Source organism: Eschrichtius robustus, chromosome 8 (genome assembly GCF_028021215.1).
Source record: "Eschrichtius robustus isolate mEscRob2 chromosome 8, mEscRob2.pri, whole genome shotgun sequence".
Taxonomy (NCBI): domain Eukaryota; kingdom Metazoa; phylum Chordata; class Mammalia; order Artiodactyla; family Eschrichtiidae; genus Eschrichtius; species Eschrichtius robustus.
In genome coordinates, this window is record NC_090831.1 from 51,103,468 (window position 1) to 51,128,556 (window position 25,089).

General features: G+C 38.2%; 1 protein-coding gene across 2 annotated transcripts in view; it reads right to left on the reverse strand.

Annotated features, from left to right (window-relative positions):
• SEMA3D (semaphorin 3D) overlaps positions 1 to 24,072 on the reverse strand; it is a 207,799-nt gene extending 183,727 nt beyond the window's left edge. For both annotated transcript variants that reach the window (XM_068550466.1, XM_068550465.1), the window contains exon 1: positions 23,662 to 24,072. The gene's annotated coding sequence lies outside the window, so the exon portion shown is untranslated. The remainder of the gene's footprint in view (positions 1 to 23,661) is intronic.
• Between the last annotated feature and the right edge of the window lie 1,017 nt (positions 24,073 to 25,089).

Consider the following 25,089-nt stretch of genomic DNA (forward strand, 5'->3'; position numbering starts at 1 on the left):
AAGGTCTGAGTAAAAGTTTGCTCTTTTAACAATGTTTCTATTGCAAAGCCGTTCTTGAATAATAATTTGAACTGAGCAACTACATCGTATAATGCCATGCATCCTAGATTTAAACTAGTTATTTAAACTAGTATTCTTTTTTTTCTTTTTAATTTATTTAATTTATTTATTTTTGGCTGTGTTGGGTCTTCATTGCTGCACGCGGGCTTTCTCTAGTTGCGGCAAGCGGGGGCTACTCTTCCTTGAGGTGCTCGTGCTTCTCACTGCTGTGGCTTCTCTTGCTGCGGAGCACGGGCTGTAGGTGCACGGGCTTCAGCAGTTGTGGCACATGACCTCAGTAGTTGTGGCGCGCGGGCTTAGTTGCTCCGCGGCATGTGGGATCTTCCCAGACCAGGGCTCAAACCCATGTCCCCTGCATTGGCAGGCGGATTCTTAACCACTGCACCACCAGGGAAGCCCTCAACCAGTGTTCTTAAATCATTTTTAATTTTGGTAAACAAAAACCCATGTAACATGAAATTTATCATCTTAACCATTTTTAAGTGTGCAACTTTGTATTGTTGTGTATATTCAGATTGTTGTGCAACAGATCTCCAGAACTGTTTCATCTTACAAAACTGAAACTCTACACTCATTGAATAATCCCCCATTTCTCCCTCCCCTCAGTCCCTGAAACCACCATTCTAATTTCTTATTTCTATGAGTTTGGCTACTTAAACACTTCACAGAAGTGGAATCATACACCATGTGTTTTTTTGTGACTGGATTATTTCACTTAACATAATGTCTTCAAGGTTTATCCATGTTGTGGCATGTGACAGGATTTCTTTCTTTTTTAAGGCTGAATCACTTTCCACTGTATATACACACCATATTTTGTCCATTTTCCACCATATTTTGTTTGTCCATCCACTGATGGACATCTTGGTTGTTTCCGCCTCGTGGCTATTATGAATAATGCCACAATAAATTTGGGTGTGCAAATATTTCTTTGATACCCTGCTTTCAAGTCTTTGGGATATATACCCAGAAGTGGCATTGCTGGATCATGTGGTAATTATATTTTCAATTTTTTAATGGAAACTCTGGACTGTTTTCCTAAGCGGGTGGACCGTTCTACATTCCCACTAACAGTGCACAAGGATTCCAATTTCTCTATATCCTCGCCAACCCTTGTTATTTTCTGTTGTTTGGACAGTAGCCATCTTAATAGATGTGAAGTGATAACTCATGGTGGTTTTGATTTGCATTTCTCTAATGATTAGTGATATTGAGCATCTTTTCATATGCTTATTGGCTATTTCTAAATGTTCTTTGAATAAATATCTATTTAATCCTTTGCTCATTTTTCAATCAGTTTTTTGTTGTTGTTGCCGTTATTGAGTTGTAGGAGTCCTTTATATATTCTGGATATTAACCCTTTTCAGATATATGATTTGCAATTATTTCTTCTATGTCATAGGTTGCCTTTTCACTCTGTTGTTTGTTCTGATGCACAGAAGTTTTAAAATCTGATATAGTCCTCCAAACTAGTATACGTTTATCCAAACCTTTACCTCTCTATCCGTCTATCTGTCGATCTATCTACCTACTTACCTATCCAAACCCTTGTGAAAGTAGGCAACCAAATTTCATGAAAACCAAGAAGATAGAAAGAATTTTTAGACCACTTAGCTATTTAAAAATAATTTTGAGGGGAAAAAAAAAGAAATCCCTTTAGTCATTCTCAGTTCTCATAGTCTAAACATCTCCTCAAGCTGTATTTGATTTTCATGTTTAAAGAGGCATGGATTTTTTTTCATACAACACAGCCTCTAAATACAAGCCAATTACTTCATCTGTGCTGAACTAAAAGGACAGTGACTTGATTCAGTGTAGAAGGAAAATTTTCAGTGTTATGTATTTTTGAGAGACTGAATGTCAGCTCCTAACCTGGCACACAAATGCTGTATAATACATTTTATGTATTACTTTAGTGACTTTTCAGGATAATATTGAAAAGACAAAATTTTAACTTTAAATATTGAACTTAGAACCTGTATAAGATTCAACTCCACTGTACTCTGTTTGTAGTTGGTCAACAAAATGTGGTCCTTTACTAAAGGAGATAACAGTGTACTTAAAAAAAAATGTATACAAACAGCTATAATTTAGACAGAATGTAAGTGCTATAAAAGAGGTATAAAATATGAACTAAATTGTTAAAAATTATTTCTTGACTGAGATGGGAGGGGAATGGAGTGGAAATTTCATAGTCAGGATAGCATTTAAGCTGGAATTTGAGAGTGGGAAATATTTCAAGAGACACATAAGATATGGTATGAGAAAAGTGATGTTATAATTTCGTGTGGGTAAAATAAGTGTGATCTAAGCTGCAAAGTTAGATTAAACCCAGGTCATACCAATTTAAAGCAGTTAAACTGGATTCTGCCATCACTCTGGACAGGGAATGGATGACAACAGTGGCATTAGAGTACAGTTGATGATGAAGATTACGATTACCAGGAGAAAATTGTGCCTTACCCACAATGGTTTCATTACTTGTGATTTTTCAGTAACTTGATGCATATGTACAACAATTTTTTAAAATTCACATTTAAGTCCACTTCTGGTCATTCCCTTTAAACAAAAGAGCATCAACTATTCCTGATCTCTCTCATATAAAACAGGAATAAGTGTATTATAAGGAGTCCCATTTTATGGAGAGAAGATGTGGTAGAGAAAATAGATATATAAATCAAGGGAAAATGCAAACTGCTTCACAAATTTTAAAAGGTATATGGTCTCCCTAACAGAAAATTATATAAATATATACCCAAGCATATCACATGCTTTAGTAGTTTTTTAATCAACAAGGAAGGTACCAACACGATGATTAGCAACACAAGGAGGTTTAATAACCATGAGTATCTAATTTGGTTAGAATGAGGTTGCTTTCACTTTTATTTAGTACAAGGTTTCTTACACATACACACACATGTATATACACACTCATGATACTTAATGCCATTTTTAGTTTTGCTTAGATTATGTGTTTTTCTATAAAACCTTTATCTTGCCAAATACAATGTTCCTAACCAAGATAAAGGTTTCGGAATGCAACATTCTAAGTTAGAGCTTATGATAAAATGAGAACAGGAATATGAATTAGGAGACTATTAAAATAATACAGGCAAAAGACCATGAAAGTTTGAATCATGGTGTAGGCAGTGAGAATAAAAAGAAGGGAAATTTTAAGAAAACTTGCTGAACTAACTGGAAATAAAGAGCAAAGGAAAGTGATAATAACAGCAGCTAACATTTATGCAGGGATAACTAAAGAACAGACACTATTCTAAGTTGAGAACTCATCGATTTATTTAATCCCCACATTAACCTGTTAAATATTCTTATTACTCCATTTTACAGTTCTGGAAACTAAAACAGAAAGATAAAATTAGATGTCCAAAGCTACAATTCAATAAGTGACAGAGTCAGGATGGGAACCCAGGTAGACTAAGCCCAAAACACATGCTCCACACTGCATTAGGGATGATTGTTAATTAAATTCAGATTACTAGTTGAATCATGACAAAAGAAATAAAGAGGTTAAGAAAATAAAATCCTGTTTTATTTTACACATTTTATGTTTGAAGGCCAGGAAGATATAAAGAAACATGAGTTGGAGGTTTTGTACACGAGGGTGTAACATGTAAGAGACTGTGGCCAAAACAAGTGATCATACCATAGTCTGAATGATGGTGTATAGGTGTTGCGAAGGTGAGTATAGATTATCAAATTTGTCAAAAGTTGTCTGAACATTGTTCTGAGATCAACACAAATTATTTGGTCCAGAGTAATATCCACCAGTAAGGATGGGCTGGTGAACCAGCAGGTAATTCATTAGACCCAGACGAATAGAAACCCATGTGAAGATCAAAGAGCTCAGACAAGTATATGCATCATTATGTAGGAAACTACATCAACTACATCAGCATATGAGACGTTACAGTAGGCTGAAAATTTTTGTTTGAAATATCTGATCTGGAGATCTAGGCTGGATACATAGATAAGTGAAACCAAGAGATTCTGGAAAGATGGAGGACAGCCAAGGCTGGGATGTTCTGATGGAGACAAATCATTTCAGCAGGAGTGAAGAAAAGAAATGAAAAAGCTAGAATGACAGGAGGTTGAGTTACTATAAATTTTGACCTTTAGATGTTACTAAAATTTTCCATGAAACTGCTTCTATTGTTGGAGATCCATTTGTTTGAATTTTTGTAGAAATATGATTACTTTCCCCTAAAATTCCCTGAATTTTTTTTTTTTTGATACAACAGAAATATCCTCAGGAAGAGATATAAGCACTCAAGCTCTCCCTATATAGAGATATGATCAAAAGACAAATACATTTAAGAAGGGAGACTGTATTTTCACATCGACTCATGAGTTGAAAAAAATACATATAAAACTTGGGGAATTATTATTCCAGGAAGGATGGAATTTCCCTCTACAGGAAAATATCCACAACTGAAAGATGTAATGCAATAAATAAATACATGATTAAGAGAAAAATAAGACTGCACATCTGCTTCCTGGTAGAACTTTGATGAATACATTGGGAAATGTTTCTTTTGGTTTCTATTATTAAAGGTGACCACATCCAGAAAGCATGATATTGTGTAAAAATGTTATCTCTTTTTCTTCCTTCACACCCAAATGATGATTGGAAAGTGGCAACATTTTACATAAGGCTACCTCCTACAGACAAAGAACTATAAACAACAAACCAGTAACTGCAGAGGATACTATTAACATGAATACTTTTGATAAGGACATTTATTTTGGATTAAAGTCTACACTACAGTTGAATGGCTTGACAGAATTTTGTACCAGAGTTTCATATTTTAAAAATGTGGAAAAGACCCATCTCTGCCAGCATAATCTACCTATTACTTAGCATTTTGGTGGGGGGGATATGTGCAGTTAGACACCAGTCCTTAACAAACAAGGGCGTGGTTGTTATGCAGATGTAAGTCTGTGGCCTTCTCCAGCAAAAAGAGTTTAAGATTCGGTTATCCTTCTCTTCCTGATAGGGAGTGGAAGACACCCTTACAAATGGATATTTCCTTTATAAATGTAAATTCCTCTTACAAAAGGGTAACTTCTACTAGATTTTCAGAGCTTCTCCTACACCTGTTGTCTCTTGAAAAGAACCAGGGCAAGATAAGCCTTATGCCAAAGAGGCAGTTTCAGAGGGCGACATATTTGCTCCCCTTCAGATATATGCATATATATGTATATATAAGAGTGTGTATACATGAATATATAGATTAAAAATTCTATAGTGCTAATATAAGGTATACATTGATAAATGTACCCTTTTTTAAATAATGAAAGTAGATAGAGATCAGGTCAAGAGCAGCTCTATAGCATTGGTGATCATAACCAGAACAGAGCTTTTGATTATCAGATAAGAAAATCAATATATTCTTTCAGAAATGGTCATCATTATGTGACTAGCAGTCATCACCTTGCCTGGATCTAAGTGTCGACTATTCTCGCAGAACGCATTAAATTTATTTTCTAAATTATCTGTCGACATCCGTAAAAAGTAGGATGTCTGCCCCTCTAGGAGTGAAGAGACGTCAGCTATAAACTCAGCTTTGTGATGACTCAGTTGTGTGCCTATGAACACACTACAACCAGTGTCTTATAGATGTGGATCATGAATTACTCAAGCCTGGGGCCATTCCTCTCCAAACATTCAGCACCAATTTTGAATATACAAGTTGTTCTTTCATGTTTAAGGAAGGAAGTAAGGGAGAGAGGGAGGGAAGGAAGAACTCACATTACTTCATCCTCAGTCCTCTCTGTAAAATTAAACAGTTGGACTAGACATTCTCTCCAGTTGTTTTTTTAATTCTGAAATATCACAAGTCTATGAGACAAAAAATCATTTTACTATTTATCATTTTTTTAATTACAGGCATTTCAAAATAGGTATCCTGAGACTGACAATTTATCAGGCTTACCCTCTATTCCCCAGGCTGGAATTAAAACAAACAAACACACAAGCAAACAAAAGCCCTCAGGTACTAGTTCTCTTAAATAAGTTTTAACAAAATACACCCATGTTGCAGAAATTCCAAAATTCCGTATTGGATATGCACAAATTCAATATACTTAGAGTGTAAAACTGAACTTTAGGAGTACTATTTCCTAAACTAACAGGTTGTCTGCTACTTTCACATAGTAATTTTTGTTCTTAACAGTCTTTCAAATGCAGGTAATCTAAAGCCAAAATAAACTGATAGTAAGGAGGCAAAATAGAGTACTTAAACCATTTCCATAGCTTATTAACTAAATGGTACACAAAGTTCAACTTCTACCTAACATATTTTTTTTAATTAAATAACTACTGCTATCTACGAGACTTATTTTAGATGCCTTTGATTAAGAGAAGAATAATCATTCTATGATTTTCAGATTCTTTCTAAAAATAAAAAGAATAGCTGAAGTATCTATTTCATTATTTATTTATACAAAATAATAGTTTGCTGATGCTACATCTGACTTAGGATCTTACTTTTGACTCTCACAGGTCTACTTTGATTTTATTTTTTTTTCACTTGTAATTACAAATAAACAAAGACTGATTGCTATGCTAGGTGTCAAGGAGAATGAACCAGATGTGGACATACATCTCCACCCTAGGAGTGGATGGTTTGCTAGAGGTATAAAATGTATTTTAAATTAAAATAACTTATTATAAAATGTGAATATGTGTGACAGGGAAAATAAGTTACCGAACTGATTTATGTTTCATGAATTGTTATTCTGATGAAGAACGTGAGATTTGCATTAGCTTTTGAAAAATAGACAGGATACCAAAAGATTTAAAAAAAAAAGACAAAAGGATGAACAGCATGAGAAATACCGGATGCTAAATGTTAAATATACATGACAACAAAATAAGGATTCACTATTTTATTTCACAAGCTAAATATTTAGTTAAGATAGTCATTGGCTTATATTTCCAGTTCCGTGATATCTGCCTGAAAGTTGCTGTCTGCAACCTGAAATATTTAAAACTTCCTTTAGCAGGAAAAAATTCATGAGATATTTTATATCCTGCTGAGATCAAGCGTGACCTCAGACCTTATACGTGGGAAGATATTGTGAATTCTGGAAACAATATACATTGGTTTCAAAAAGCATAACATCAATGAGAAAGTTTTAATGCTAATACATCTATGCTCTGAGAGGAATATAAAACAGTTCTGAGTCAGGCTGAGAGCAAAGTTCCCATCATAATAATAATGCTTTGACTATACAGGGCAAAATCGTGAAATACATAAATAACAGACAGTAAAAGTCTGATATGATAGCCTTGTATTTCTCTAGTACCCTTATTTTCTATTCTCATCACCAGCGTGTTAGTCCAGACCTTATTTTATCTATAAAGAGTCTCTTAGCTGGTCTTCCTGAAAATTATTCCTAGGTTCATCTTCCTAAAATACTAATTCTTGGGTTGTTTCGTGGTTCAAAAACTTTTAGTGGCTCCCAATTGCCTGCAGAATAAAATCCAAAGTCTGTATCTTGGCATTTCAAGGCTTTTGTAAACAGTAAAACACGCTCAATGAATATTGGTGAGAAGAAATAAAACTATTAGTGTTGATTTATTAAATAACAATGGTGTCAGGCACTGGGAGAGATTCTTTATTTACATTTTCTCATTTAGTACTCACATGTGTTTTGAATACACAGCTGTCATTTACCCCACTTCAATATATGAGTATACCAAAGCTGATAGAGTTAAATAACAGTGAATTTTCCCAAATAATAAATTGCGACTCCAAAGTGTGCTCCCTTCCCACCACGAGATAGTGTAAACACTTGTGTGTACAATATCACAACCATAATAGAAGAAAGTACATGATGAGATCATAATAAGAATTTAAACTGCTTGTGAAGTGGATGATCAATTGCCTTAGACTGGGGTTTACTGGAAAAAGCACTGGCAGAGGGACCAAGACCATGAGAGAGGTCAGGATTAATAATTTATGTGTCTTTCTCATCTAAATAGTAACGAAAATGAGGACAGGGAATGGATCAGGGAGGAAAGTCTGTAGACAGAAAAGAACAGAACTGTGGGCAAACTGCAATTAGTGGGAGGAAGAGAAAGGGGAACCAGTGACGGAGCTAGAGAAGAAGCAAGCCATCAGATACAACCCAGGAATTATAGGGGCCCCCAAAGAAGAACATGCATGAGAACCTCAGGACTGTTCCACCTTCCCTGTCTTCAGTCCTGAGCTACGGACCTGGAACAGGAGGTGCTACCTTGGCCCAGGTCACACTTTTTTAATGACCTTGGATCTACCCAGAAAACCACTATTAGCCTGGCTGGTCCCCATAAATGACACTTAAAAGTAATCATTTGTAAAAAAGAACACTCCCCTGCCCCAGCAAAATACTTATTTAGAAAAGTAATATAAATAATCTCCCTTACTTAAAATCTCATCAAGAGACAAGCCAGGAGATTTATAAATACTCAGGAAAGAAATAAAAAACCGACAGGAGTAAGAGTGAATTGACAAAAGCAAAACAAACAAACTAAATTGACTCTGGGTTCTTGTTTTTAAAATTGTTTCCTTCTCTTAATTTGCTCTAATAAAATAATCCTTAAGAACTCATGGAATAGAAAATGCCACATACTAAAGATATATCTATCTATCTATATAGACAGATAGGTAGAGATGAAACATTTTACATCCATTTACATCAATCTATTTGCAACCATAGGAAAATATTTAATATTCCTGGGATGAGCACTGTGAGAGGCTTTATAATTATTTAGAAAATATTTAGAAATTATTTCAAGTAAATCTTATTTATCCTGTCTCTGAAACATTTCACTTTCTGTGAAATAGACATAGGGTCTTACATATTGTTATTAATATGATATATATAACATACATAATTAACTTAAGATATATAAAACAATTTATAAATTATTATTCATATAAAGTATATTGATGAACATTCATAAGCAAAAGTGGCGATTACGGGAACAGACTAATCTGAAACAATACCAAGAAGGGCATTAGAAAAGTATTTTCCCATAAAATAACTAGAACATTATTCAGTTTCACTTCCACTTGCTCAGAAGCTGAAGTGACCTTTAAGTTCAATTTCTGGAAAATATCACTGATTAACATACTTTCTGCTGCCACTAGTTATATTGCAGAGAACTGCCGAGAAGGTGAGGCAGCATGGGACAAAGGTGTTCTTTGTGTATTAGATTGCTTATATCTAGATGCAGGAGCTACCCATTTATCTCTGGGCTCTTCCGAAACTTCCTCCTTGAGAGATGCCTCACTTAGGGAACTTGATTCCATAAGTGCTGTACTGCAGGTATCCTGCAAGGTCCCCTGAAGCCCAACATTTAGGGAGCAAAAATCCAGGGACCTCTTAGTAGCTGGATGAGGGCACCAAGTTCAGCACTGGTATAGAGTCTAGAAAAAGTCTAGTCCCTGGGCATGAGACTGCACTACAAGAGACTGTCACGGGGCCAATTTCCACATCCTCTAGTGGATGGATAGCAAATCAGGTCACTGTGTTTCCCTTCACCCCTTATAAATGGGACCAACATAGAATATTCTGAAACCACACAATAGTGAGAGCATTTAATAAGAGGTTTCAAGAGCAATAACTGGTTAGCAGAGGTACAGGGACAAGGTGGTGATCAAAGAGTGGAAGTAATCTGCTGGCAAGGGGATTAGAATGACAGTGGGCCCACAGTGGAGGGCTAGAGAAGTATCTGTGCATTGGGTGAAAAAAGTCAGGGGCAGGGGGATGTGCAAGCTGTTGAACATATCTGTATTGTTTATTTGGGGACGGAGCACTTCATTAAGGAAATATGCAATGTTATAAATCCAGTAGTAGATAGCTAAGGAACGGTGGGATACTACAAAATAAACCTGGAAACTTAGATGGGGCCTCAAAGGATTTTATTACTTGCTGTTTAGCCTCTACAAGTAGCTGTTGCTTCTGAGACAGCTGGTACTGAAGGGTTCCTTTGCCCTGGATTCTCCCTCACATCCCTATAGCAGGGTCTGTTGCACTGCGCCCCCAAATGATGTCCCTCTAAAAGGTGGTAAGAGCCAATCCTAAAATGTCATTCTCTTATCCAGGAATATACCTGAAGGAGGTCACCAAAGGACTTTTTTTGAATGAGGTGAATGTAACTCAGCAGATAGAGAACAAGAAGGCAGTAGAACAGTGGGTAGGTGGTGTGAGAATCTGACCTATGTGTAATTTGCATCATCTGTGTAAGGATAACAGAAAGATAACACATAGATAGTGTAATGCGCCACACAGATTTTGATTGTTAACCTATAATAACCTATTTATTTCTCACAATAACCCTATGAGGTTAGTGCCTTCATGAACCCCCAGTTAAAAGACGGGAGACAGATATAGAAAGGTCAAGTAACTTGTCTAAACCACACAGCTCAGAGGTGACAGAGCTAGGATCTGAATCCAAGCTGTCTGCTTTCATAGGGCATAGTCTTTTTTTTTTTTTTTCATTAATTTTGATTTGAGTATACTTGATTTACAATGTTGTTAGTTTCAGGTGTACAGCAAAGTGAATCAGTTACACATATACATATATCCACTCTTTTTTAGATTCTTTTCCTATATAGGTCATTACAGAGTATTGAGTAGAGTTCCTGTGCTATACAGTAGGTCCTTATTAGTTATCTATTTTATATATAGTAGTGTGTGTATGTCATAGTCTTAACCATTGCACCACATTTCCCCCCACACTTGAAAGCCTCAGTTTAAAGTTACAGTAATCAAAGATTCTTTGTTACCAGAGTGACCTCCTTTATAAGTATACAGTGTTGAGCAATGAACACTAGCCCACAGGTGTTGTAGTGGTGTGGTGACACACCTGGGACCCAAGAGAGTCAGGGCTGGAGACAATACTCTAAGCATAATCTCCACATAGATAAAAGTAGAGGTTAGGGAAGAAGATGACATAACGAAAAGGCTGCAGAGAGAAAAGGCCAAGTCTATGAATAGGACCCTTTGTTTTTGGTTTTTAGTATCATAAAGAGATTTGATTTGACCCAGGATGATAATGAGTTCCTTTACAATCATCTACTTCATGATTGCAGCCAAGGTTTCTCATCTGTATTTCGTCAGTGACTCTTAGAGTGCCCAGTACATGGAAGGCACTCAACAAATACTTCGTGAATTAAAGAAAAGATGAAAAGGGAATTCAAGATAGGAAGGCATCAAGAATGAGATGAATATGTGTGAAATAACCTTTACAAAAAAGGAATGCACATGCGAAATAAACTTTATGATGAATTACACATCTAAAGTAGTTACAAGAGGAAAAAACAGGTAAGGGATACTGAATAGATTAATTTATATTCATGTATTAGAGACGGTGTACTTATTATATACAAGATTAGGTGGTATGCATGGAAGTATGAAGAAAGCTGTCAAGGTAACAACCATTTGATCCTTATTCTTGAGAAACTTAGTCCAACTAAGAGAGAGAGAGTAAATAGTTATTGAAACTGAAGAAGATCTTACAAAGAGGAGGGCAGAATTTGAGTGAAAAACACTTTTGCAAGCAAGATTTAGTGGACATATGTGAGGGTGGCTAGGGGAGTGGGCATTGGTTGGGGGCCAGGAGAAGTGATGGCAGTAAAAGACAAAATTATCCAAGTGAAAGGAGAGATCACTGCAAAGCCCCATGAGGAACGAGTACAGAAATGGTAGGCCCATGTGGTTGATGCCAGTTTGTCCTGTTCTTAATTTGGGGAATTTACGAGACTTAGCTTTGGCTCATCCTAATACATTATCCACTTAAAGCACACTTTTTAACACCACTTGTACACAATAAAGGAAAAAAGGGAAAGTCTAAATTGTCATTTCTGATTAACAGAAATAACCAAGGGTTACAAATATATAAAAGAATGATTGGTGGCTATCATGAAGGTGATGGTTATGTGTTCGATAAATACTAGGGGAAAGCAGATCTGAATGCAGTTCTTGTTCTTAATAAGTCTCAAGTGAAAGTGCACAGGATATGAATGACTATTCACTGTACTCTAATAACTTTTTTTTTTTAAATAAATTTATTTTACTTATTTATTTTTCGCTGCGTTGGGTCTTCGTTGCTGCACGCGGGCTCTCTAGTTGCGGTGAGCAGGGGCTACTCTTCGTTGCGGTGTGCGGGCTTCTCCGTGCGGTGCCTTCTCTTGTTGCGGAGCACGGGCTCTAGGCCCACGGGCTTCAGTAGCTGTGGCTCGCGGACTCTAGAGCGCAGGCTCAGTAGTTATGGCGCACGGGCTTAGTTGCTCCGCGGCATGTGGGATCTTCCCAGACCAGGGCTCGAACCCGTGTCCCCTGTGTTGGCAGGCGGATTCTTAACCACTGCGCCACCAGGGAAGCCCAATAACTTTTGATATATGGATCAAAAGTACCATTTTCTGGAATATGAAAAGGTCTATGTGATAATGACACAACAAAAGAAGGGCTCCAAACAATCAACACCCAGAGACTGGGGGTAAGGTCAAGTGAGGAATCCTAGTATCTCAGCCCAAGCTCTTTGAAGGGTTTATTGAGTGCACATGTGTAAGCATAGCATTCCTCTTCTATGTAAGTTACTTCTGCCAAAAACTTGCCCTTTTTAAAACCTGAACAATGAACACTCTCTGCCAAACCTCATTACAGTGTAGTCTCAGACAACAATCCCCAGGGCTCTGTGAAATGTGAATCAAGCCAAAGAAAGGGAAATGTTATTCTCTCATCTGTATATCCAGCACAAATGCTTTTGAACAGCTACTTTACAGGTGATAAAAGTCTTCATAAGTTGATACAATAATTTCTTGATTTATATCAATTTTCCATTTTAAAATTATACATAACTCATCTTACACTATTTCATCATGCAAATACTTTTGCAGACAGAATAGCCTGGCTACTTTAAACTTCTACCAACCTGCTCGGAAAGCAACTTGTAACACCCTAATTTGATTTTGATATGGAAATATCTGAAGCTACAAGACAGAAGCTAGTGTGGCCAAAAGAATGAATTTTGAATCAGAACATATGTCAAGGGTAAAGTTAATAGGTATACAATTTCACTACTATTTAAAAAACTTGTCTTCTAATAAGGAGAGTCAAACATCAAAATTGATGAGATTTGAGATGATTATTTTCATTTGAAACGATTTTTTAAAAATAATACTCTAGTTATAATTATGTATTCATACGTCATCAATTACTTGAAAATATGTTGATATGAAGTGAAAAAGGAGACAATGGTACTCCATGCAAAAATGTAAATCACACATAGCTCTACTATACAAATTAGGTATGTGCATTTCTAAAGGTTTTGGTCAGAATTTTATTTCTTCATTCCTTTTTTTGAATGAGTTAAATTATCACAGGCAGGATCTCTCTTTTCAAAATTGTACTCAATTCTCCTGTGTAATGAAAATGAAAACCTTGTATCTAAGATTCCAATGACAGCCCAGAGCATATTAGTTGTATTGATCTGAGTCTTTTTCAGATACTTATTATTATTATTATTATTATACTTATTATTTCAGGAAGTTCAATGGGGTATCACCAAAAAAGAGGCCCTTTAGTCACATATTCTGGGATTGAATTCCATGACTTTTCCCGAACAAGTTGTTGAAATGTGTTTTTTGTGTGCTATGATTCACAAACTAAAAACAGGGGGGAAGAAAAAAGCAAGTTTAAACTTTTCAACAACTGCCACAGTAGAGCACAAATTCAACAAAAAGCAGTTAAGTGTAAAGCACAGAGTCAGGTAATTGTTAAATAATTATAAATATGAGATAACAGTATGAGATAACAGTAAAAAAAAATGACATCAGCATGTATAAAAGCTTCAATAAGAAAGGTGAAATGACAGGACTTTTGGTCCAACTTTAAGCAAGGGAGCTTATTACTAAAAGAGAATAAAACTCAGATTAAAAAAAAATATGCAACGATTTGTAACAGAGGGAATAGAAGGAATAATATGTGATTTTTATATATAGAGAGAAAGTATATACATAAAGTGAGGGAAAGCGTTGAAAACACACACACACACACGCACACGCACACACACACACACACACGTAGAAAGGGAAATGGCAGCCCATATCTACATTTCTAGAACACATCTAAGTCTCAACTTCTAGGAATTTGAGGGGATGTAGAAGCTTCCTAGGTATATTTTTAATTTTCAAAATAGCAATGATAAGTGTATTATACATATAACATTTGATAGGGAATAATCTTTAACATACTTAATGTAGTAGATGTCCTTGGGATTCAAAGAGGAGAAACAAGAATACATAGTCATTGAGCCATTTTGGCAAGAATTTTGAAAGCACAGTCATCATGTAGAACTGAAGACATCTGGCACAGAGGATGGATCTTGTCAATATCAATAAAATAGCAAAGACTGAAGTAGAAAAAAAGTGTGCCTTCTCTTTTAATATTTAAGATTGATTTATAAGACATGACTGATACATAGCTTTCTTTGCATGAGAACCTACCACAATGGTGATCTAAAAATTTTTATTAATCCAAGTAATACATTTTATTTTGAAAAATAAGTAATTATGAGAACTAATTCAAAATATGTGTTTATTATAATGAGAACTATTATATTTAGTATCAACAGAAAAAAAAAAAAGTAAAATAGTTGCACCTTGAACTAGGAGAATAAATTGAATGACATTAACCTTTCTGACCAGAGAATGGTTCACCTTTTATATAGTTTCTCACCATGGTTAATCTATATGCTTTCAAATATAATTTTTAAAAATAGACTTTATTTTTCAGAACAGTTTTAGATTTACAAAAACATTGAGAAGATAGTACAAAGAGTTCCCCGAGAACCCACACCAGTTTCCCCTATTATTTTTACATCTTACATTAGTATGGGCATTTGTTACAATGAATAAACCAATATTGACATTTTATTATTAACTAAACTCCATCCATAATTTATTCTGATTTCCTTAGTGTTTATCGAATGTTCTTTTTCTTTTCACGGATCCCATCCAGGACACCACATTACATTTAGTTCGTGTCTCTCTGGCTTCTTCTTGCTTCCAACAGTTTCTCAGACTCACTTTGGTTTTGATGATCTTGATAGGTTTGAGGAGTACTGGTCAAGCATATTGTAGACTGTCCCTCTACTGGAATTTGTCTGATGTTTTTCACATGGTTTTATTGGGGTTATAGGTTTTTGGGAGAGAGATTGAGAGGGAGAGTGTTCTTTTCATCCCTCATATCAAGGGCACATATTATCAACATGCTTTAGGACTACTGAGGTTGACCCTGATCACCTGGCTGAGACAGTCTCTGCTAGGTTTATTCACTGTAAAGAAGTCTCTCCCTCCTTACCATACTGAGTACTCTTTGGAGGAAGTGACCATGCTCAACTCATTTCAGAAGTAAGGAGTTTTATGTTCCCCTTCCTTCAGGGCAGAGTATCTACATAAATTGTTTGAAATTCTACTGGATGGGAGACTTGTCTCTTCTCCTTCGTTTATTAATTTATTCATCATTTATTTATATCAGCATGGTCTCGTGGATATTTATTTTATACCTTGGGTTATAATCAATATACTTTATTTTTTTTGCTCAAATTATTCCAGTTTTGGCCATTGGGAGCTTTTTCAATTGGCTCCTATGTCCCTTTGACATACCTCTGTCATTGTGCGTATGTGGTGTGGTGACTGTATGTGGGTGTTTGGAACACTTGTTTATTTTTTGGCACAAGATGATCCAGGCTCACATACATTTCCTGCCCCAGTCCTAGAATCAGCCATTTCTCTGAGGACCCCTGGTTCCTTTCACTGGAGAATCATGTTAGAAAATGAGATCTAGGCACTAGCTGTCACATACAAAATTTATTTTTAAAATAAATTTCATGTTTAATATAAATATATATAAACTATATAAAAATTATATATAATTATATATATAATTATATATATTATGTTATATATAAAATATATTTATATATATTATTATATATAAAAAATATATTTATATAAATATATAAAAAAATATATATTTGTGTGTAGTACATTTATGGATAAATTCTTATTAAGCCTTACTCTATGCTTATCTGTGTTTACTAGTTTTTCAGCAATGATCACGAATTACATCTGTAATGAAAATCATTACTATAAAAATAAAAGCTCTAAAAGAATGTACACCCCATTTCAACAAGAAAATGCACATTATTGGGTCGGCCAAAAAGTGCTTTCGGTTTTTTAAGTAAAAATGAAAGACACATTTTTCATTTTCACCAAGAACTTTATTGAACAACGTATTCACCCTTTTGTTCCACTACCTTCTGCCATTTTTCAGGCAACTTCATAATTCCATCTTCCCAAAACTTTTTATCTTTTTGAGCAAAGAACTGTTTCAGGTCCCTTTTACAGTCTTCCAGGGAATTGACATTTTTTCCATTAAGAAAATTTTGTAAAGACCTAAATAAATGGAAATCTGAAGGTGCAACGTCTGGTGAATATGGCGGATGAATCAGAACTTCCCAGCCAAGCTGTAACAGTTTTTGTCTGGTCATAAAAAAAACATGCGATCTTGCATTCTCCTGATGCAAGATTATGCGTTTTCTCTTGGCTAATTCTGGATGCTTTCCGTCGAGTGCCGCTTTCAGTTGGTCTAATTGGGAGCAGTACTTGTTGGAATTAATCATTTGGTTTTCCGGAAGGAGCTCACAATAGAGGACTCCCTTCCAATCCTACCATATACACAACGTTGCCTTCTTTGGATGAAGACCAGCCTTTGGTGTAGTTGGTGGTGGTTCATTTCTCTTGCCCCATGATCTCTTCCATTCCACATTGTTGTACAGTATCTACCTTCCATCACCCGTCACAATTTGTTTTAAAAATGGAATGTTTTCATTACGTTTCAGTAGAGAATCGCATGCAAAAATATGGTCAAGAAGGTTTTTTTTGCTCAACTTACGTGGAACCCAGACATCGAAGAGATTCACATAACCAATCTGGTGCAAATGATTTTCAGTGCTTGATTTGGATATTTTGAGCATGTCGGCTATCTCCAGCGTGGTATAACGTTGATTGTTCTCAATTATTGTTTCGATTTGATCACTACTAACTTCAACTGGGCTACCCGACCACGGAGCATTGTCCAGCAAGAAATCTCCAGCACGCAACTTCGCAAGCCACTTTTGACACGATCAGTCACAGCACCTTCCCCATACACTGCACAAATCTTTTTGTGTGTTTCAGTTGCATTTTTACCTTTCTTGAAATGGTAAAGAATAATATGCCAAAAATGTTGCTTTTCTTCTTCCGTCTTCAATATTAAAATGGCCTACACAAAATTGGCCAATTTTGGTAAGTCTTTTTCTAAATGCAAGCTGATATGACAGCTGTCACACACAATCTAACGAAATTGTTTTGAATGAAGTTAAAGACAACTAAGTGCTACTAGAGCCACCTTATGGAAAAAGAACGAACAAACCTTTTGGCCCACCCAACGGTATCAACTTCTACTGACCTCGTATTTAGTATTACAAGTAAACTGAGAATTCTGAGAGTTCCAAATAGTTATCTTTGAAATGAAGTGTTATGTTTCACAATTGAAAGTGTTCCTCCAAGTAAAAGTGGTATTCATTTTTTACCTTAGAAAACACTTCTTTCTTTCATAGAACAACCATTTCAGATGTAAAAACCAAAGATCTATCTGAAAGCAACAACAGCAAATACCAAAACACAAGAAACGCCTGAATGGCAGATGTATGGACTGCTCTTTATGAGAAGGATAAAAAACAAAAAAAGGAGGAGTAAAAGCCTATCACTGATTTTATACATTCTATCAAAAAAAAAAAAGCCAACAGATTATTTAGACATAACTTGAGATTATGACATCATTAGGCATGGCTTCAGCAGTCAATATAACATGTTTTTAAAAAGGCTTCTATGGGACTATGTAAGCAACTTAAGAGGGTACTTTGTGGACATTGTTTTTAAGCAGTTCATACATGCTGACATTAAATGCATAGACTATACTACTTCTCTGTCTCTTCACTAACATAAATCCAGACAAAATCTTTACTGAGCAATTTTATTAGTCTAATTTCTGCTAATATAGTGTGCTTGAAACTCTGTATATTTAACTCAGCTATTAGGTACCAGCTATATAGGCTCATTTCAGGACCAAATATAACAATAAATCCTTAAAAGCAGTTTAAGATATACAAAAGGCCAAGTAAAATGCATAATTAGTATAGGAAAAATAAATTGGACATTTACCTGATGGTAGATTAATAATGTCACATCTATATATCTATCCAATTTTATTTATTTTCCATGAAAGTAATAATACTGTATTTCTTTTAAGATGCTCAATAATCTAGACTTTTTTGCTTTTTTTATTCGACTTTGTTCTTTGTAGTTATAGTCCCATTTAATAATGCTTGATTCTATTTAATTAGAAAAATACAGCAAATGTTCCCATTTTTCCTGTGATTTTCTAGTAGAACATACTTAAAAACATGAAATGTTTAAGTTATATTGTTAAATGCCCTATAGAAGAAACAAGGGACATCAAGTATGTCATTTCTAATTTCTGAAGCAGAAGACACAATATATTTAAAAGGATAACAGATTCAGAGAGACACAAACTCTTCTGTGAACACTTGGCAACTTAATTCTATTTATTTTATACATTTTTATGGGAGGGTAATATTTGTGGCTTACGGAGTATGGCAAAAGAATGAGCAAACTGTCGAAATTTACCAGCAAAAGGTTAGCAGGCTAGTTAAAGATATCCTGGTTCATGACTATTAGAAATTATTAAATATCATCATTAACATGGAAATAAATGATCAAATGTTAATGATGATAGATTAAAAGTCACCAAAATCATTTAAAATCTAAACAGTATATCTTATTACATATTGCAACTTTTTCAAGCACTTAACTATTTGTCTTTAATAATTTATATTTGTAAATGTCTAATAATTTAAGTACACCTCATTATTATTACTTAAATTTCAAAATAATTTCAAGGTGTTGCAGTTTCTTCTCAGTGTATTTCTTGTTTGCAGTGAATTTAATTTAGCTTTACGCTTCTTTCTAATTATTATTTAGGTACTTAAAGTTAAGGTGAAATAATGCAGACAAGATGATGCAGATTCTCATTTCTTAATTTAGATCCTTCTAAAAAATACAAGAAATTCAAAAATAAAATGTAACTTTTTATAATATGCCTCTTTTTACTATGTATTCTTATAAACCCTATTTCGCATGATCATTACATTGCTCTATGTTATGCATCATGATAAACCAGTCAGTTTCTCAACATTTTTTTCTATGAAAGGGTAAAACTCATATAAAAGAAAAAACTCTCCTTTCTAAAATCTCAGAGAAAGTAAAGTATAAAACCAAAGGTCTTTAAGCTGATCTTTGAGAGGCAACAAAGAGATTCAAAATCACTCCCTTAACTGCTTGGTAAGTAATTAGACCTCAATATTTGTTAGGCATCTAAATATGTTTAGCACTGTACTAACCTGAAGGTGTCAAAAGTTAGAGAAGACAAGTCCTTCCTTCAAGGTTCTTACGATCTAGTTAGGAATCATAAACAACAACATAAGAAAGCAAATGACTGAAAACTTAGAATATTAGCTTGAAAGGCAGGATGAAGATATAAAAATAGAAAGGAATTTTGGTCAAGATTTCCTAGAGTAAGAAAGTATTTTTTAACTAAGTTTTGAGGTAGCAAGTTATGTGATTAACAAATGTTGCCCATGGTCAGTCACTGTTATTGTTGTTATTACTACTTATTTCACAAACGCGAATGTTTCTTTTTCCTTTAAGGACTATGTTATTGAGTCGAAATATTTACTACTTTACCTAGGTTATCTATATAGCTCCAGGCATATACAGAAAGAATAACTTTTCAAACAGAGCTATGGTTACTCATGTTTATTAAATAAATCATTTATTAATTGATAAGAATGTTCCCCAAAGAACATATGTCATCAAAGCATTACATCTCCCAGACAGAACAGTAAAGTTCAGTCACGTTTTTTTTTTTCTAAAATAATGAAGCTATAACAAACAATCTGAAGACATACTAATATTCATTAAATCAGCACCAACTGGAATGTTTTCCCCTTGAGACTGAGAAGTTGATATTCCAAATACCTAATAAAAATGGGGATGACTTCACCCAGTACTCTGTCTAAGCAGAAAACAAACACTGGGCCACAGAGACACCTACCAATTCCACAGGACACCTTCAGAGACACTTTCAGGTCTGTGATAAACCTTCTGATAGTTAACAAATACCCATCCAATGGAACGAGAACACAGTATGAGGAATAAGAACTAAGCACCACGAAACATCCTGTCTTAATTTAACTCCAACCCCAAACAATATATTTCCTAGCTTTGGAAAAGAAAAGATGTGAGAGTAATTCAGCTTGGTGACTCAAGTTCAAACCTATATTTGATCTGTTACCCTGTCACTGGAAACAGTACATGTGCTTCCTCTGCCTTTGTAATTGTTTATATTCCTGACCTTCCCTGACACCAAAAATAATTCACACTCCCACCCTTACCAGCCCTTCCCCACACACACACAAAAGAGATTAAAAATACAGTTTATCTTTGTGCATTTTTCCCATGCAAAATTATAAAGCAAATTCATTAACTAAGATGTAACTATAAAGGCAAATTCTGCAAAAAGGCAAAAGAAAAGATACATAATTATTTCTTTACCTTTTCCCTTAGTTTCTGTTAGTGTTGGTTATAGTTTCCTGATAATTCCAAAACACTTTGCACTGCCAGACATTTTTTCCTTGACCTCCCCTCTCAGAGAGTCAGCAGGAGGGTAACAGGAGTCAAATTATTACTCCTCCCAAGTGAATGGGCCACAGACTCTTACAAAGATGAAATAGTGGTGCCAAAATATGAAGTAACTTTGTAGATATTCAGGTCATGAAGGCAATAAGTAGACTAAGGAAAACTTCATTAATCTCAGGAAATTTTCTCAATGCAGCCATGGAGTTACTATTTGAAAAATGTTCCTTTTGTTTTCATTTTTCCTTTATAAACATTATTAAAGCCACTAATAATTCCTATAGGTACAATAAGACCTTTATAAATATAGATTACTAATATCATGTACATAAGATCCTTGACCTACAGACTTGATGTGACCCATACCCATCTTCAACCCTGGATCCCACTGAAATTCTCGGGGTTCTTACCCTATAAATTATAATATACAGATAATGCATCAACTGACCTTAGAAAGGTCCTCCCTTTAAGTGGGGTCATGGAAAGCTGCCTGAAGTCCTTAAAAGGTGACCTGAATCCAGGTAAAACAGTTCCAGTCTCAGCTCTGCCCCTTACTAGCTTATATTTGAACACATCAGCTAACACCTTTACATCTCATTATTCTCACCTCTAAAATGAGAATAATTGCTCTGTCTACTCCCGTAACCACCGATACCACTTTTAAGAACTATGATTTTTCTTAAAATTGCAAAAGCCAAAATGGGACAACACACATTTCTAACTCTCTGTGTGTCTCTGCTTATTGTTTTCAATCTAAAAAACAAAAAAAAATAATGAAACTTCATATAGTGTTGTTGAGAATATTAATCGTGATAATGTACAAAGTACCTAGGATGCAATAAGTATTTGATAAATGTCCCTTCCCTTCACCAATTTTTCATTTCATAATGGGCAAATTCCATTTGAAATGTTGGCAGTCCAGATCAGTACCATTTTACTGTCTCTCAGCTACCTCTTGACGCTATTCATATCTCTTCCCACATCACCTTCCTGTATTTCCTGGCCTTTTCTCTTTCAAAGGCCAAGGCCTTTTCCCATCTTCCTGACCTGAACCATCACTTTGTAGCCTATCAACGATGTCCCTCTGGCCAGCTTTAGCTACTCGGTTGAGCCTCAGTGACTCTGAGGCGGGACAGAGTTAAAGCAACTGCTGTCTGGGGCTGCTCACATCCAACCCAGACCCTTCCTGCTCATCCTCTTGGCTCTCTGGCCTCAGAACAGGGGGAGAAGCGACGGCAACACTGGAGTGATGACATGTGAGTCTCTCCCTTCCCCACCCTTCACATTTTTCTTTCCACGTGCAGAACCCGGAAGGCTCTGACCGCTCTTGCCCTGGCGGTTGCCATGGTTACACAACAGCAGCACCAGACCCAGGAGGGGTCTCATCCCGTCTCCTCTACCTCCCCCTCAACCCTTTCCATCCTTTAGTGAGCACGCCCCCCCCCCGCCCGCCCCCGCAGGGGAGGAGAACCTTTTCGGCTAAATGTGAGACTTTCAGTTCCCGCCCCCTCTTCTTCTCTTGCAGACGGCACTGACAAGCTAAGGGAGGATGGGAGGGGCTTTGGTGGGGAAAGAAGAGCTGTCGGTTTGCCTTTCATTACGGCTTCGCTCGGGGCTAAACGGCAAAAAGTTCGCCTATTTAACTTCCATCTCCGTAACTCGGAACTGGGGACCTCAGCGGCCCCAGCTGCTGGCTGCGCAGCTCCCGTCCAGTCCCCTCGAGTCCAGCCTGGTGGCGGGAGCGCGGCGCCTCCTCCTCCTGTCAAGTACCCACCGCGCGCTGGGACGGAAGCAAAGCAACTCAGTCCACGAGGTTGAACTCAAGTCGTGAGGGAAGGAAAATGAGCCGGTGCCGAAAACGGCCCGGGCGCTGCCAGGGCGGCCCATTAACGCGTCAACTCCAGGCGCGTGATGAGGGAGCAGGGGGGGAAAAGACCGGCGGGGTTAAACCCACCCGGTTAAATTCCCAGCAGGAGTCAAATCCGGCCCTTTTCGGAGCGAGCCAAGCCGAGGCTACCGAGGGATGCCCGGCTCCCACAAGAGTACGTTTTGCAGGAGCCGCCTTTCCCAGTCAGCCAGCTCTGAGGCTGGTGTCAGCTTCCAACTTTGCCCTCAGAGTCTGGGAGGATGCACGCTCCCGTCAGACGGAGCGTCGCGGTTCCCTCACAGGGAAAAAGGCGTTGCCCATCCCTCCCCAAAGCACCACAACACAAACAGCCGCCACGGTCTCCCCGTCCCCTCCCCCCAGCCCGTCGGGAAAAGCAGCGAGTGAGGGCGCAGACGCCTTTGGTCAAATCCTCGTCAGACTGTCCCCACCGCCGCGTCTGCGAATGAACCTGCAGCCAGAGGAGCCACGGGGCACGTTCAGACGCGCTCGCTGCCGCCGGGGCCCTGGAGGGGGCGAGAGAGAGAGCGAAGTTCCCGGGCGCGTCTCGGGAGGAAAACTTTGCGCGGTGAGGAAAGCTCGGGCTGAGGAAGCGGCGGCGGCGAGCGGAGACTGCGCACGCCGCCACGCTGTCCCCGCGCCGCGCGCCCTGACCGTCAGCGCCTCGGCGCCCCGTTCCCCGTCTGCGCCACCCCCCCCCCCCGCAACCGCGCGCCCACTCCCGTCAGCTCCGGAGCGCTCTTTCCGCCCCAGAACGTTGCCTTATCTCGCGGCCGCTCGGCATCCTCACTTCGGACCCACGACCACCCCCAAATCCAGTCACCCCTACTGGCCACCGCGGTCCTCCCACCGGAGCAGCAGGTGACCCGAAACCAGCCTTACCTGCCGCGAACTCTTCTCGCCCTCTCTCTTGTGCCCGCTGTCTTTTCCGGGAGAGAGGAAGGGGGTGCAGGCGGTGGGCGTGCGAGGCGGCGACCCGGGACACCGGCGCGACCTCCTCTGAGCGGCAGCCCTGGCTGAGCCGCGGAGCCGCCGGCGGCCCTGGCGGAGCGTGGAGGCTGCGGCCGCAGAGGCCAGGCCGGGAGGCAGGGGGCGCTGCTGCCCCCCGAGCGCCCTGCCGGGAGCGGCGCGGAGCCAGGCACCAGCTGGAGCTGTGGGGAGGCGAGGGTGGCGAGGAAAGGCACGCTCGGAGCGGGAGGGCGGCTTTTAAGTTTGTGGTGTGACCGCAGCAGCTGTCCCGGGAGAGACTCAGTCTTTCTAAAAAGGGGATGCTCAGAACGCCGGGGATTACCTCTCCCCTTCCGATCTCCTCCCCCAGCCCTCGGCCCCCCTTCCTTGTGCGCACGCCAGCCCTCCCCAGCGTGCAAAAGTCCATCCCAGTCGGCGCGCAGGCTGTCAGCGGCGTGGATTAAGTGTAGCTCCGGCCGCGCTGGGGGATGTTTTTCCGGACAGGGCACTCTGTATGTAAAGGAATTTCTGACGTTTGAGCCCGCGCCCGGGTGGCTTTTGGGCGTGTTTATTCTATACCATAACGTCTCCAAGGACTCCCTGCCGAAGAAACAGGACACTGTCTCAAAAACTCTAAGCCTCAAAAAGAGGAGCTGTGTTCCAGTATGTAAAACCCCGCCCGATCCACTGTTACTGGCCTCGAAAGAGCAGGTGTGGAGGATGAGCGACCCAGATCAGCCCTCCGCTATGGGGCTGGCACCGAGGAAGGACCAAGCAGGAGGCAGACAAAAAACAAACACACACACACACAAAGATGTAAGTCTTTTTTCCTCTCTACCTCATACCAGGCCAGCAGGGTTATGTCACTTACTCCTGTGTTAGATTTCCTTGTAGATTTGTACACACCTTGGTCACACAATAGAAAACTTGGAAGTGTATGGGGACCAGGGTGGATCCACATTTTGTGGAGCCTGGAACTCACACTATTTGGAGGTGGGATCCTCTTGAAGAAAACTAATACAGAAATAGCTTAATTCTACAGATTTTAGAAAAACATATGACATATGAACTCATGGTCTGGCTGACCACAGGGACATGGAAAGGGCCTCTGCAAGGGATGAGTCCTGAACTGGGGCCTTATTGGCTACATGGTAAATCCTTCTATGATTGGAACTCTAGGTCTGTGGTCACACACCTTGCACCTATTAGTCCCAAACATAAAACTAACTTGGGGTGGAGCCATAGAAAAAAGCAGCCACGGGGTCCTGCATTTGTCAGGTTGACTTAAGAACACAGCTCGTAAGGTCCCAGAGTTCCCTTGGCAAATGACAAGGGGGGTTTTGGTTTGGGGGCAGTGAGCAG